The following is a 13,910-nucleotide window of genomic DNA, read 5'->3' as shown; positions in this document are numbered from 1 at the left end:
TGTGGTATAAACTTAGCTGAAACATGTCTTTGTTGTGTGGATTGAACTCATGAAAAAAACATTTAGTTTTTTATCTTGAGCTCAAATATAGAGAATTTTTCCGTATATATTCAATGTTAGTTCATTTCATATACAACATTATTGCTTCTAAAGATAATATTTTTCATGGCTTTTTAGGATCCTCTTTCAGGTGCTTTACAGACTGAAGAGTCTGAGGAAATGTGAGGGTTTGTGCTAACAGACGAGTTGTACAACTTGAATTTAAATAATCCTTGACAACATCTAACATCCAGGTGTAACATAATCTGATATGGCAAATTGAAATTGATGTATGAAGAGAGTTATCATGTATTCATATTTTTCTAGTTTGTTTTTTTTCCCTTATCCAGAAAATTTTGAAGCTGTATTTTAAATCTGCGTGTGTACTGTGAGTCCAATTATCCTTTAACACAGAGTAGCCTGCTCAGAGGGGTCTTGCATAAATTACAAAGTCAGCAGTTGTAAAACTGTACCTTTTTTGTTGTAGTGATATGACTATATAGCTAAATGAAGCTATAAGGGGCAGAGGTAAGCACAAAGCAGGTTTGGATATGAACGAACAATAGACCAATTACCTATAGAACGCAGGCTTCTGTCTATGTTCTTGACCCCACACAGCAAATACAGATGCCTTACTTACCGTCTGCATTAAGTTAATAGTGTACAATACCCTGATTTAGATTCCTGCCACCTAAATTCAAGGAAGTTTTATTAAATATTGGTAAGAAACTGATCTTTTGTGATCAGGCACAAGGGATGTTACATTCTGCCTTTTTGGAGTCAAGAAACATGTTCCTATGTACATCTTTCATCAGTGCAGATCTGTTTAGACTGTAGCAAATCAATGAAATACCTTCTTCTCTTGCTCAACTGTGGACTAAGTCCCTGTGAAAAAAATCTGTGATATCGTGGTATTGTATATTATGATGTTTTTGTAACAATAGACTGTGATAATATAAATTTGAAATAATAGTATACCTTCAGTTATTAAACAGTCTTATTCAGATACATCTATCTTCCACAAAGCCTGGGGAAAATAAACTAACTGATGGATCATGATAAATAATGTAGAGAAGCAGTGTAGTGATGAGGGCTGAGCAATAATAGAACTGTATAATTGCATTCACTGATTTGCTTACTAATACAACCTCTAATAGACCTGTAAACACAAAGAAAAACTTAAATGTAGAGGCTCATAATAGGTATTCACAAATATTAACTTTGGTCCAGGAAAGGTGATCTCTTTGGGTTCCCTTTACAGTCAAGGGTGACAGTCAGGTTACTTTTAAACAGTTGCTTAACTCCGTTACATGTCCAGATGCTCTGTAAAAGCCTTTCCCCAAGTGAGACACTGCTTTGCAGTCTTTCACCAGCTTGAAGAGCCTGTTCTTTTCTCCAGTGGAAGTTCAGACCTGGCTATAAGCTGCAGCCTCCCAACATTAGTCTCACTCTTCTCAGATACATTTGCTGACCTATTTCAGGCATTTCAGAGAGCAACAGTCCTCCACAGAACATATGTTGAAAACCTCTGCCATAACTGAAAACAAGGGAGACCTGTCTAAGCTGTACCGAGCCTTTCTGTGTATTTCAGAGCTATTCTCCCTGCCCCATGAAATGTCATGAAACACACCAGTGCATGTGTTCCTGTATTTGGTGCCAATGCTGCTTAATGCTGAGAATCAGGACAAAGTTCCCTGCCTCACATTAGTTGAAATTTCCCTTTTGCTTCTCACCCTTCTTTTCTAGTTTCCTTATAAGGAAGGAGTCTTTGATTTGCTTGTTGGTGATCATTCGTGTTTTAGAGATCTTCAAGGAGTTAGATCAGGGAATCTTCTTGCATTTGTTTATGGCATTGAACTGTGAAAGTCTGGGCAGCAGCCAGACAGATACAAAATTATTTATTTTTTTTTAAAAGGCAAGAGGATTAACAATATTCCCTCACAATTTGGGGAAAGCTATGAGGCAGAGTGGTGATTTAGCAGTTGTGCTGAGCACTGCCATAGTAGAAGACAATTCAAGTTTTAGTTTCTGCATAAGAAGTTATGCCAAGCTTGATCTGTTCAGCTGAAACAAGACTTGATTGCTTAGCAATTGCTTTGTAGCTGTTTGGTTATAATTATTAACAAATGCCAAATGAAATATGTAGCAGTGGTATTTTACTGTAGCGTGGTGTTCTGAGGAAGTGTGTAGGTATAGTATCTTTTTTTAAAACTATTTGGTATAATTGGAAACGTCAGAAGGGCTCTCGGACACAAGATCACTTGTAAAGATCTCAGAATAATAGATAACTCTTGTTTGGGAAGTAGCTCTTTGCTGAATTATAGGCAAAGCAATTTACAGCCACAATCTTTGTCCTTCACTTTAAAGTTTTGCAGAGGGCTGGTAAACACTTTGCCATCTTTTAATTTGGTTATTTTTAGGGAAGATTTCTTAAGCATTAGCAATGAAATAACAGGAATGGAAGTAGTGATCTCTGCTCTTACAAAATAAACACCCTTGCTTTCTAAGAACATGAGAAAATGAGATTTATACAATAATGAGTGACTGATCTAGTTTGATTCTCTATCATACCTAGGATGCAGAGGCTTGTGCTTATCATCAAGAAGCAATAAATGGAGCCCACAATGAATATATCACCTGGTTCAATTTCCCTAGTATTTGATAAATTACTAATGAAAGTAAAAAAAAACTAAATCTGTAACTGAAAGGTAGCTACACTACTCATCTTCATATGCTTTTCTATTTTGCAACCCATCAGGTGAAATAATGCAGCCTCTAATTTGGACTGTGGGTTTTGTTTGAGGCAGGCAGGTGGATATTTTGTGTGACATTAAAATACAGAAAGTTCTACCTACTGTGTTTAGAAGCAGTGTGTGACAACCAAGCCACACTTAGAAAAAACCTTTTAATTCATTGTAACCAGGTACCTGCACAGCACATTTAAACACATGTATCATTTTTGTGACAGGATCAATGGCAGTTTACTAACACAACTACCAGCATGACAGAAGAATAGATTCAGACAAAAGTCTAGAGCTTTATTCAGTGCTATGACGGCACCAACAAATGTGCTTATCACAGAATGGTAGGGGCTGAAGAGGACCTCTAGAGATCATCTAGTCCAACCCCTCTGTTAGAAACATTTGTTGTGAAAATGAGCCATTTTTGTGGTTTTCCCCATAATGCTCAGCCACTAACCCCTAACTGCTGCTGTTTTTAAAAGGAAGATATTTTGTCTGCTAGTTTCACGTTCCTGGCATAAAGTCATCAGAGAAAGTCTCACTTGCCAACTAGACATGCTCTTCTCCTGATCTTGCTCGGGCTATAGGTCTTGTTCACATAGAGAAGCCAGCGCACATTCAATGAATCTGTGATCTTAATAACTGTCCAGAGATTTTATGCTACTTCTATGTTTGAACTCCTATAGCAGGGAACTTACCTTAGAAAATATATAGAGCTACTTCAAGTGTACAGTGGATAACAATCTGTAAATCCACACACTTCTTTACCTATATTTTAACTTTCCTATGTGGTTAAGCCAAAAAATAAGTGCTCCTCAGAGAACTTGTGAATTTAACAAAAATGAAATATCTAGGACATGACTGGGAAATTTAACCTTTCTTCTGTTTTCAGCATAATCTCTAACTGTAGGATGCTTCAAGTTAAATCAGTTTACTGATGGGATTAGCTACATCCACACTGTAGGAGCGTTTCTCAAATCTGCAGATCTTTTGAAAATGTGAATGCAGCACCAGCAGCCTGTAGTGTCCCAACAGCTCTGAGAGAAACACCTTCAGCTATTCTCTGAGCTTTTATGCTTGAACTGTTGATTGGAAGTCCCCTTTGAGGGGAGGCTGGGTATGGTCTTAGAAGAATTTAATAAAAGTGTTTTTTTTAACTTGCTTTAATCTTCAGTGAAGGCTGAGGGAAATTCCAAGGGAATGAAAAGACATAGAATAAGTGAAGTCTTTGGACTTTAGATCTGTTACAGCTTTAGCTAATTTTATATGCTTTGCTCAATATATGCACTTTCATATCCCCTACCAGATAAGGACTAGTAAGCAAGTCTGAAATACGTTTCTGCAAGTCAATGACTTCGAAGCATAATGTGAAGCATTTTTCACTGTAGCACTAAATGTTAATGAGTGATAACATGTCCCCACACAAATAAAGGTTGTAACTTCTTGTTCTGATGTCTACTGTACTCTCACAAAGTGAGTTTTAATTCAAATAGGTGAAGATGGAAAGCACTTGGGAAACTCAGGGTGGTTTCAGAAAGCAGAGCTGAAACTGAGAATGTTTTCAAGGTGCTTTGTTGGATTGTTACTTGTTTGTATTTTTTGCTGATGTTATTCATGTTTGACTGACCTCCTGTTTTCGCACAGAGACATCAGATCATCTGCGACATACCTGAAGTCAGTTCCGCTTCTGCTTTATTAAACTCATCCAAATCAGATTTGCAGACTGGGAACTGCAAGGCTATCACTATGGCTATGTGACAAGATTTTGAATTTAAAAAAATGTATATTCCTTTATTCTATTGCCATCTCTAAAATTACAGCTCTGTTTCTCTGCTAATGTTTATGATTGTATCTGTTCTACAGTATCTAATCTGATGCCTGAGAAAAAGCTTTATGAGTCTTAAATAGAAAATAGTAAACAAATGAAAATTTAAAGAATATAGAGAATCTGAATATAAAATGTATTAATTTTTAAAAAAACCCCACATTATTTATGTCACTGAATGTACTCTAGACCATCTCAGTTCATTAAATTCTCTTTGAATGCCTATGTCTTTGGTATGCATTTGAAGCATTTAATAAGATTTTTGTGAAGAGGTATCCCTGTTGCATGGTGGATAAACATTAGACTTCTTGGCCTGTAGGTCTTGGTAGCATTACTAGCAGCAAGTCTAGCTGAGAGAAAAGGAACAGATTAACTTGCTACAGATTTGGATGAAGAACAACTGACTAGATGTACCTATTTTGCCGCTATGCAAGTCTTTCCGGGGTATGATCTGTACTTGTGTGAATCAAGACCGCCATCCCATGGCTGCTCACAAACTAGTTTTCACAGTGATTGCAGCAAACACTGGGTGTCTTCCTCAGCATCTCTTTGTAGGGTGGTTGTACTTAAAGAAAAGACAACACTTTGTCCTCACCGTATTTTAAATACTGTGTTTTGCCACGCTTTGTGACTTCAGAGCTTTCTTAAGACTAAGTTTCTGTTTTTAATAGAAATCATCAAAGTAAATCCCAACATTTGTAGGAAAGGACTGAGCAGCTTTCTCTTTATGAAAGTCAAATAGCTATTTGTTTGAGACTGCTTGTTGGTATGTGTCCTACTAGGAATGTTGACTGTTGCCACCAATTTTTTCAGAGCATTTATGTAATTATCTAATATGGATTTCTGCTGAATGCATAATTTTCTTCGACTACATTGTGCTTGACACTAATGAAATCTGAAGACATACCCATATGTGAAATTTAAGAGGGCTAGTCTGCACAGGAACAATCTATAAATGTAAGGATATTAGCAGAATGTATAAAGTCAATACAGCTAAATTACCCTATCTTAAACTCCACTGTGGATAATTTCATTGTTGAGTAGTTTCAGTTTACTGCAGACTAAGCCAAATGCTAAAATTACTTCACAACACTATGTAATAGGCTCTAATTTAGGATGTGTGAAGGCATCCTCTTGTGATTCCTGTTAAACTTAACTAAGAAACTACTTTCCCCAACTACTTTCACTGTTATGCAGTCAAAGGTTGCTGTCTTCATCTGTACATTTGGTACAGGTTGGATAAGCACTCTCTGAACTACTTCAGTACAAATTCAGGCAAACCACAACGATAGCGTTTTTTAAAGAAGAAACCTAAACCATGTAATTTGCATCAAAGCTTTGAAAAAACACTTTACGGACTGAATTGGTAGAATAATGTTTGTTATAGATGATATAGCAACAATCGGCTGGAGGAAGGCAGGAGATAAAACTTTGAGCTACTGTGAATAAAGGGGAATTTCTTCATCTGATGTAGTTCATGAGCTTTTATTTGAAAGACTGAGGTTGGACTAGATTTAAATCAACTTCATTGTTTACCAAAACCCATTGAATTACATCTTGTTCTAACTGCTTCAGATTTTCTTGGAAAATTGCTATTACAGTCATGATTAACAGTGTTCATATAATGGAATTTTTTATTCAGTGTGATGCCAGTCTTCTTTGATGCTGCATAGATGTAGGATAATTAGAACTGCTTTGTGTGCAGTTAAATTCATTGACTGCTAAACACAGAAATGATGCAATATATTTATTGACACATGCTCATTGTACAGACCATGACCACAGCCTTACTTAAATATGGTGATATTTCTAGCACCTACGTCCAGTCAGCGACTGGGATCTAATCTGCTTTAGTCAAACAGGCTAAAAATATGTCCGCCTGCCTTAGACATCCGTGTATCTAAGAAAAGAGACAGGTATAGACATCTTGTGTGTCTAAAAAAAAGAGGAAGGCACAGGAAGACTAATTACATTTATGAATAGTCATATTATACCTTCTAGCATAGCTAAATATGGCTACATGATGGAACATCTAAACGTACAAATCTGCTTTACCGATATACTTTGTAAAAAAAAGAAAATGCCATTAAGTACCATTTCGTCACTGAAAAATATAGGTGCTGTCAATTATTCTGTTGTTGCTGTATGCAATTTTCACATGGAGAAAACACAGGTGGTTGATTTTGTACCCTTGAAATATACCATATATATTGCACCATAGCCAGTAGGTGGCAATAGCTATTAAATGTAGTAAACTAAGGCAGCTATCTGGCTCACGTCCCGGTGTTCATGTCGGCTTTGAGCCTTAACAAAGTAACTCAGTCTGTGAGTCTTACCCAGTGTATTCTCAGATTTATAGTTAAAGTACCTGCTGTACAGGCAGACAGTCATTTGTCAGAGCAGTCAGAGACTGGACTAAGTTTAAGTTCCGGTCTCCTATTCTTCTTTATATTCTATATATTTTCACAATAGGAACTTCCAAATATTTTTCCTTATCTTACATAGGAATTTACGATGGATTCTAAAGCAATTACAATCAAATACTTTCCCAAGGCCATTCTTTCTATACTATATGTGTATGCCTTTGTACTTGTATTGAGAGAGATACCAGAAAGCTGTACGTCTGCCTATGTATGCACAGTGAGAATATAGATACAATGTCATGCAAGATATAAAATTACCTTGATACAGAATGTTATTATCTATAGAATGTGAAGAAGGAAGGGTTTGTATACAGTCCTTAAAACTGATTAGAGCATAACAGCTCAAGAGTGCCTAGGACAAAAGTAAAGAGATGTCTTCTCAGATCAGTGTGACATTACTCTCATAAAGTATTGTCTGGAGATTTTGGCAACACTAGTGTCAGCAACTGCTCAGAAGTGCACGTAACAAAACAAAAGGTCTAATCCTTGACTTGTCAACTGATCAGTTTCGTTTTCTGCATATACACATCAGGTGGCTCTGCTGTTTGGACCAACTGTTCAGCATATCTTCAGCCAGAAATTTAATATGAGGTGAGAATTAAAATGAATGTCCACAAGAGAAGAGGATAAACACAAGGGAGATGGTCCACCATGTGAAACTTCCAATGCTGAACAGCGGATTAAGATGCTTTTTCACAACCTACTTCACAACCTTGAAGCAACTGAGAAAAGTTACATTTCTACTGTCTAGAGAATGAGAACATTTACTCTAGTCTTCATCAGAACATCTCCCATTTACTGAACTACTGTAGGAGCTGGTTGTCTAAAAAGCAACCCATCGAACAGCAATTGATTACTGCTCTTTAAGGAGAAGGAAGCATAGAAGTGCCATCTTCCTGCATGGTTTTATCAAAGCAGTTCTCAGACTGATCAGCTCTGGGTCAGAGCTAGGAAGCAGGTAAGGCTCATAATAAAACCATTTGGGCACTCAACCATTTTCCTGATCATAGCAATGCTTCTTTGAGCCATGCTTCTGTCATGATGTTGTAGGATAGCCCACACAACTAACGTGCTGTGATACGATGTACTCTACACAAAGAAGCAATTCAGATGCATGGAGTTTTGCAATGGAAAGGTTGATGAGTCTGTCAACAGTTTATGGGATCAAAAAGGAAGTCACCAAGGAAGACACAGTGACAGGAGTCTGCTATGAACTGCCTAGACAAGAAAAAGGTGAGTAAAGCCTTCCTTAAAAAAGTGGAAGTCGGCCCCTAATCACAGTCTGTGCTCATGGTGGGTCTTGAACCACTGTGACATCTGCAGGGTGGACACCATAGCAGGACACAAGCAACTAGTGAGATTTCTGGATTACATGTGGGACAACTGTTTTATTCAAGTGATGGATAGAACAACTCCATGAGATGCTCTGCTGATCTCTTCTGAACATGTAAGAACTGGTACAGAATGGGAAGGCTAATAGCAGTCTTGGCTGCAGTGACCATAAAAAGATCTTGATGGACTTAGGGAAAGGGAATAGCAGTTTAAAGACCCTGGACTTCAAGGGCTTGTTCAGGGAACTAGTAGGAGGGATCTCATAAGAGGCTGGAGGTCAAATGAACCCAGGAAAACTGGTTGACCATCAATAATATTCTCTTTAAACAAGAAGAAAATAAAAAACCCCAAAGAAAACAGCAGATATAGAAAGAACTGATCTAGACTGAACAGCGAGCTCTGGACTGAGCCTAAACACAAAAACTAAATGCCTAGAAAGTGGAAGCAGGGTCAAGCTTCCCATAACAATGATGAAAGCATCACCTGAGTGTGCAGTGTGGGCCTGTAACTGAACAAGGTGGACAATCTTGGGCCAAAGAACATAAAAAATATTCAGTGACCTTTACTACCAAGGTCTCTTTCCAAGTTTATCTGATTCCTTTGTCTAGTAGCAAAGCTTGAGAGACAAAGGTATTACCAACGGTAGAGGATGGACAAGTTAGAAAGTACTTAAGCAGACTGAAGGCACTCAAGTTCATACCAACTGAAGGTGCTGAGGACGTTGCTTCATGTCATTGCAAGATTCCTCTCTTATCTTTAAGAGATCATGGTTATAGCAGGTTTTTTATGACGTTTGATGAGAAATGCCCAGTTTAAAAAATCACTAGAAACAGGATCTGGGAAACTGCAAGGTGGTGAGCCTTACTTCCAGCCTCTTATGAGATCCCTCCTACTAGTTTCCTGAACAAGCCCTTGAAGTCCAAGGTCTTTAATCTGCTATTCTCTTTCCTTAAGTCCATCAAGATCTTTTTATGGTCACTGCAGCCAAGACTGCTATCATTAGGAAATTAAAGAGAAAATCCTGAACGCCACTTCCAGTCACACGAAAGAAAGAGCCAACATGGATTTATCAAGGGCAAATTGTGCGTGACCAGCCTAAATACCCTTTCAGTGAGATGATTGCACACTCATCACATTCATGTATGACTCCAAACTGGAGTGAGCAATTAATACACTGTAGGGCTGGACTGTCATTCAAAAGTAACTTGACATCTAGAGAAATGGGCTGGTGGAAACATCATGATGTTTCCCAACCTGTGATGGTAGGGATAAGTAGGCATCACTAAGGATAAATACCACAGGACACTGCAGACTTGTTGAATACAAGGCAGCATTGTACCCTTACAGCAAACATATAGTGAATTACAGTAGCAAAAGCACAGCCAGTAAGCTGAAGGAAGTGATTACTCCACTTTCATTTGTGAGACCACATTTGAAATACCTTTCATAGCTTCAAGTTCCTTGGTACCAGTGAGATATCAACAAAGTGGGACCACACAACATGCCAGGAGAAGCAGAGAAATGTAGTTGTTTCGCCTGGACAAGGGTGAGAGTCGGTGGGTCTAATTGCTGTCTTCAGCTTCCTAATGGATACTTACAGAAAAGACAGAGCTAGACTCTTCTTGGAAGTGCATAGTAGCAGAACAAGTGATGATGGACACAAGTTGCAGCAAAAATATTGTGACTGTTTCAGGACTAAACACTGATTTTTTATATCCCTGGTGTGCACCATAAACACAAAGCTTGTGTATATTCCAGGACTGTCCTATAAATTTATCATCGATTGTCTTAATTTTTTTCATTGAAATCTTTAAGAACTTCTTGGAGAGAAAAAAAATATCTCAAACATATTAACAAATTGGGGTTATTATTCCCCACATAGTTTGTCTTGCAGAAAAAGTGATGCCCTTGGCTGAGCTGTACTGCCAGAACTCTTTGTTTTCATGAAAGGAAATGACAGTTCCTGTGAAAGTGCCACAAATGACAAGTATGGTTGGCAATGCAGAATCATTCTTGCTTGTTGAGTAAACATTTTCAAGCACAGAATAAAGAAATCCCCATAATAAACGAGGATTTGGAGAGGGGAAGTAGTGTGCATTAGGGTATTGTTACCATACTAAATATCTGCTACCAAGCTACAACAAAATCAAGTAGCACAACTACTTTTCTCCACACAAAAGGTGGCTAAGAGCAGACAGATGTGGGGTTTCCATGTCTAGGGAGGGGGGGAAATGTGGTTATATGTGAGGAAGGTGCAAGAGGTAAGGGTTTCTCTTCTGCTTTCTGCTACAGACTTACTTTGAGCTGTCAACCTTGGCACAAATTCAGCTGGTGGAGAAAAGACCCCCCCCCATCTCATTTTCAAAGGTTTTTATTGTGTTTCAGTACTTGATGGTAATGGAATACATGTAAATATTGTGTAAGAGTCATATGGTATCTCCTGTCACCGAAGTGAATTTTTTTTTATATTCAAATAAAAACATTATTTTGGAGTTTGCTGAAGACTGGTATCTCTGACATTACAGCAGTAAACTAGCTTCACCTAAAAACAGCAGCAGGATCACGTTGGTTCAAGTTCCTGCTTTACAATTAAGAGCTTGCACACTTGAATTCACACCTTGCCAAGCCCTGGAGAAGTGATAGTTTATGTAAGATTGCAGGGGCTGAAAGATGACCTTTAACTGCACAGTGTACAGTCTAACTAGGATGAATGTCCATGTAGGTGGATGACCTAGAGGTAACAGCCCAGATTGTGTCATGGGCACCTGATAGCAAAATGCTCTCAAAGTATGACCTTTTTATTTGGGAATTCACTTTTCCAGAGATCCTTAGGAATGTGAATGCTCTCACTTTATAGGCAAGATTGAGACTGCAAATGTTCATCCAGCCTTTGGCTTTTTATATAAACCTCTTCATAGGTTTACTATGGATAGCAGTTGACTGTTGGTGGTTTTTTTCTCCCTTTTCCCACTACTGCTCAGAGACATTTATTCCAAGCTATTTTATGGTACCAGGAAAAACAAAAATGGATTACTCAAGGCTGTGTCTATTTTGTTAAATAATATAGGATCAATTTTCTGAACCTTAGCTTTGTGACCAAGTATGAGCATGCTCAGGTCCAAACTGTTTCTGGCCATTGCCCTCCAGAGCATGTGTCTTGAGGTCATATAGCTGGGGAGGTGCAAAGCAGAGAAGATGAGGAGGCTGGCAGTTAAGTAGCATGAAGTCCAATACTTGAGGAGCCTGCTCAGCCTGTTTTTTTCTTTTATTTAGAAATGTCAACACTCCTGAAGACACCAGACAGTATCTGTGGGACAGACTGAAGATGCATCCTTCTTTCAGCGAAGCATACACAGAAAGCAGAGGTCAGTACAAGCTGCAAAGTCAGATTATCCCTAATCAATGACTATTGTATGAGTGTAGCATCTTATGCTCAAGGATCGTGGTGATGACTGTTTTTTTTTCTGCTCTGACATGGGGACTGAACTAGATGATGCAAGAAGAATTCTGCTGCATAGAGACTATGGAGCTTTTCTCGCTGTGGGTTTGTGGGGGGAAAAGCCTTGTACTAGCTTCACATAAGCTACTAGAGATCAACATTTTGCATTTACTTTGCACATTTGTTTTCTGTTCTTGTAAGAGGCAGTTACCTCAGGAAAATAACCCAAGTGGTAGATCTGGGCGGAGACACTCTTACCTATGCCTCAGTTTTCTTCCACAAGAATCCTAGCAATTACTGCTTTGTTAATGCCTGCAGGAACTTAGCTGGAAAAGCACCTTTAAGCCTACATATGAGACGGTAGCCACCATTTTCCCTTGCTTGGGCGAGGTCACTCTTATCCCTTTGTTTTAATAATTAGGTTCCCAGTGGGGAAGGATTCTTTCCAAGCCTTATAGAAGGTGCGCTTATCCTAATACCTTTGTTTTCCGTATAGACTTCTTTTTTCCTCAGGGATTTATTTTTAACACTGACTCAGATTTCCATCACTGCAATATTTGAGTGTCTCAGTCTTAGACAAATATTTCTCTTTCGGCTTTCATATAAAATGGAGAAAGCTTTCTGGTGGGATTTTTTTTTTTTTGTTTTCTTTCCAAATCCTAGTGGCATGGGGAGAGACTAGAAGCAGTGAGATCTTATGGCTGAGAGTCTCAAACACAGTGAAGTGCTTGACTCCTACATGGCAGAAATTCCTCGGTGTGTTGGAGGGCCTGTGTGTGACTTGGTTGGAATCACACAGAAAGCATGTGGCCTGCTGGGGAATCTGAGCAATGAATTGACCTCCTGTGTCTCCAGTGAAAACGGTCTTGGTAGGCAGCAAGAAGTGATGACAGTGAGCAGGATTTGGAGAGCATGCTCCATCTCAGACTACGGTCTTTAATTAGTCTAACCTGATCCTTTCTTTCAGTGAGGCAGTACATTATGGCATGAATTATTATCTTGCACTCAGAAAAAGCAATTCATTGCAAGATATTAAAAATCAAAGTAGTGTTACATTTTCAGGAACTGTAAGACAAAGAGCACTGTAGTAAACATATTAAGACATATATATATTGGTGTCTTTACTCTCAGTTTCTGAATCAGTGATGATTGTGTATGTGTATGAATTTTTCCTGAAATTCACTGTTTGACTTCACCTGTTCAATGAATTTTGTTAATCCTCACTTCAAGCATAAGAGCACATCTGCTACAGTCTTCACGTTTGCTTTTCTTTTTGACCCACAAAATATTCCCTTTAATTATACGCTGTTTAGTTGGACTGTTTTAATTGCAAAGATTACAATATTTAAAAAAATACTTAAACTGGGACATAACAAGATTTTTAGAAGAAGTTTCTGGAGTCTTGAACATGGGAATAAAGCCTTATGGACAAAATGAGATTTTGAGGGAAAAAGAAAGTTCACTAAAAATGTATTGTGAAAAGCAAAAATAATGTAGACAGATCACAAATGCCTCTTTGGTACTTACTTGCTTTCGTTTATGTTTAAACCAACCTTTTGCAAACATGATTAATCTTCAGAACAGTGGCTCAAGGAATACAATCTTCATTATATACTACCAGTATTAGATAGACCCTAATCAAATTAACAGGAGCTTCTCTGAACAACAGTGCCTGGCTTCTCATATATTTCAGTGGCTTTTACCTCTCAGCCAAATACCATAAATGATTATCTGGTGGAAATGAGTTTGGTGCTTAATAATGTTTTCAGTTCAAGAAGATCCACCTGTCTTTTACCTCATGCAGCTTCACCACTGAAAGAGAGTTCAAGGAAAATCAAGTTTCAGTTTTTAAAAGTCTGATGCCTAAGGATGATTATGTGGCTTGTGCTGCAAAGCAGATAAAAAAAGCAGCTGAATATTTTTGTAGCTTATTTTCAAGATTCCCATCAGTGTTCTAAAGAACACAGTTTTAATTACTGTCTTAGTATAACCAAGATGATCTAATAAAGCTGATTATTTTGATGTTTGCTATTACTTGTTTCTTTAAAATAAAAGCAAAAGTATCTTCCAGAATTGTATTAATATATTCTTTTCATTACAAACTGCTTCAA

The 13,910-nt window shown here is 38.0% G+C and overlaps 1 long non-coding RNA gene across 1 annotated transcript in view; it reads left to right on the top strand.

The window, feature by feature from the left end:
• Positions 1 to 13,910, top strand: part of LOC133624669 (uncharacterized) — a 36,561-nt gene that overhangs the window by 21,384 nt on the left and 1,267 nt on the right. Inside the window, exons 2-4 of the long non-coding RNA XR_009818033.1 lie at positions 7,561 to 7,986; positions 8,079 to 8,261; positions 11,634 to 11,725. This is a non-coding gene — a long non-coding RNA (uncharacterized LOC133624669). The remainder of the gene's footprint in view (positions 1 to 7,560; positions 7,987 to 8,078; positions 8,262 to 11,633; positions 11,726 to 13,910) is intronic.

The sequence above is a fragment of the Colius striatus genome, chromosome 1 (genome assembly GCF_028858725.1).
Source record: "Colius striatus isolate bColStr4 chromosome 1, bColStr4.1.hap1, whole genome shotgun sequence".
NCBI lineage: Eukaryota > Metazoa > Chordata > Aves > Coliiformes > Coliidae > Colius > Colius striatus.
This window is presented reverse-complemented; position numbering and strand designations above follow the sequence as displayed.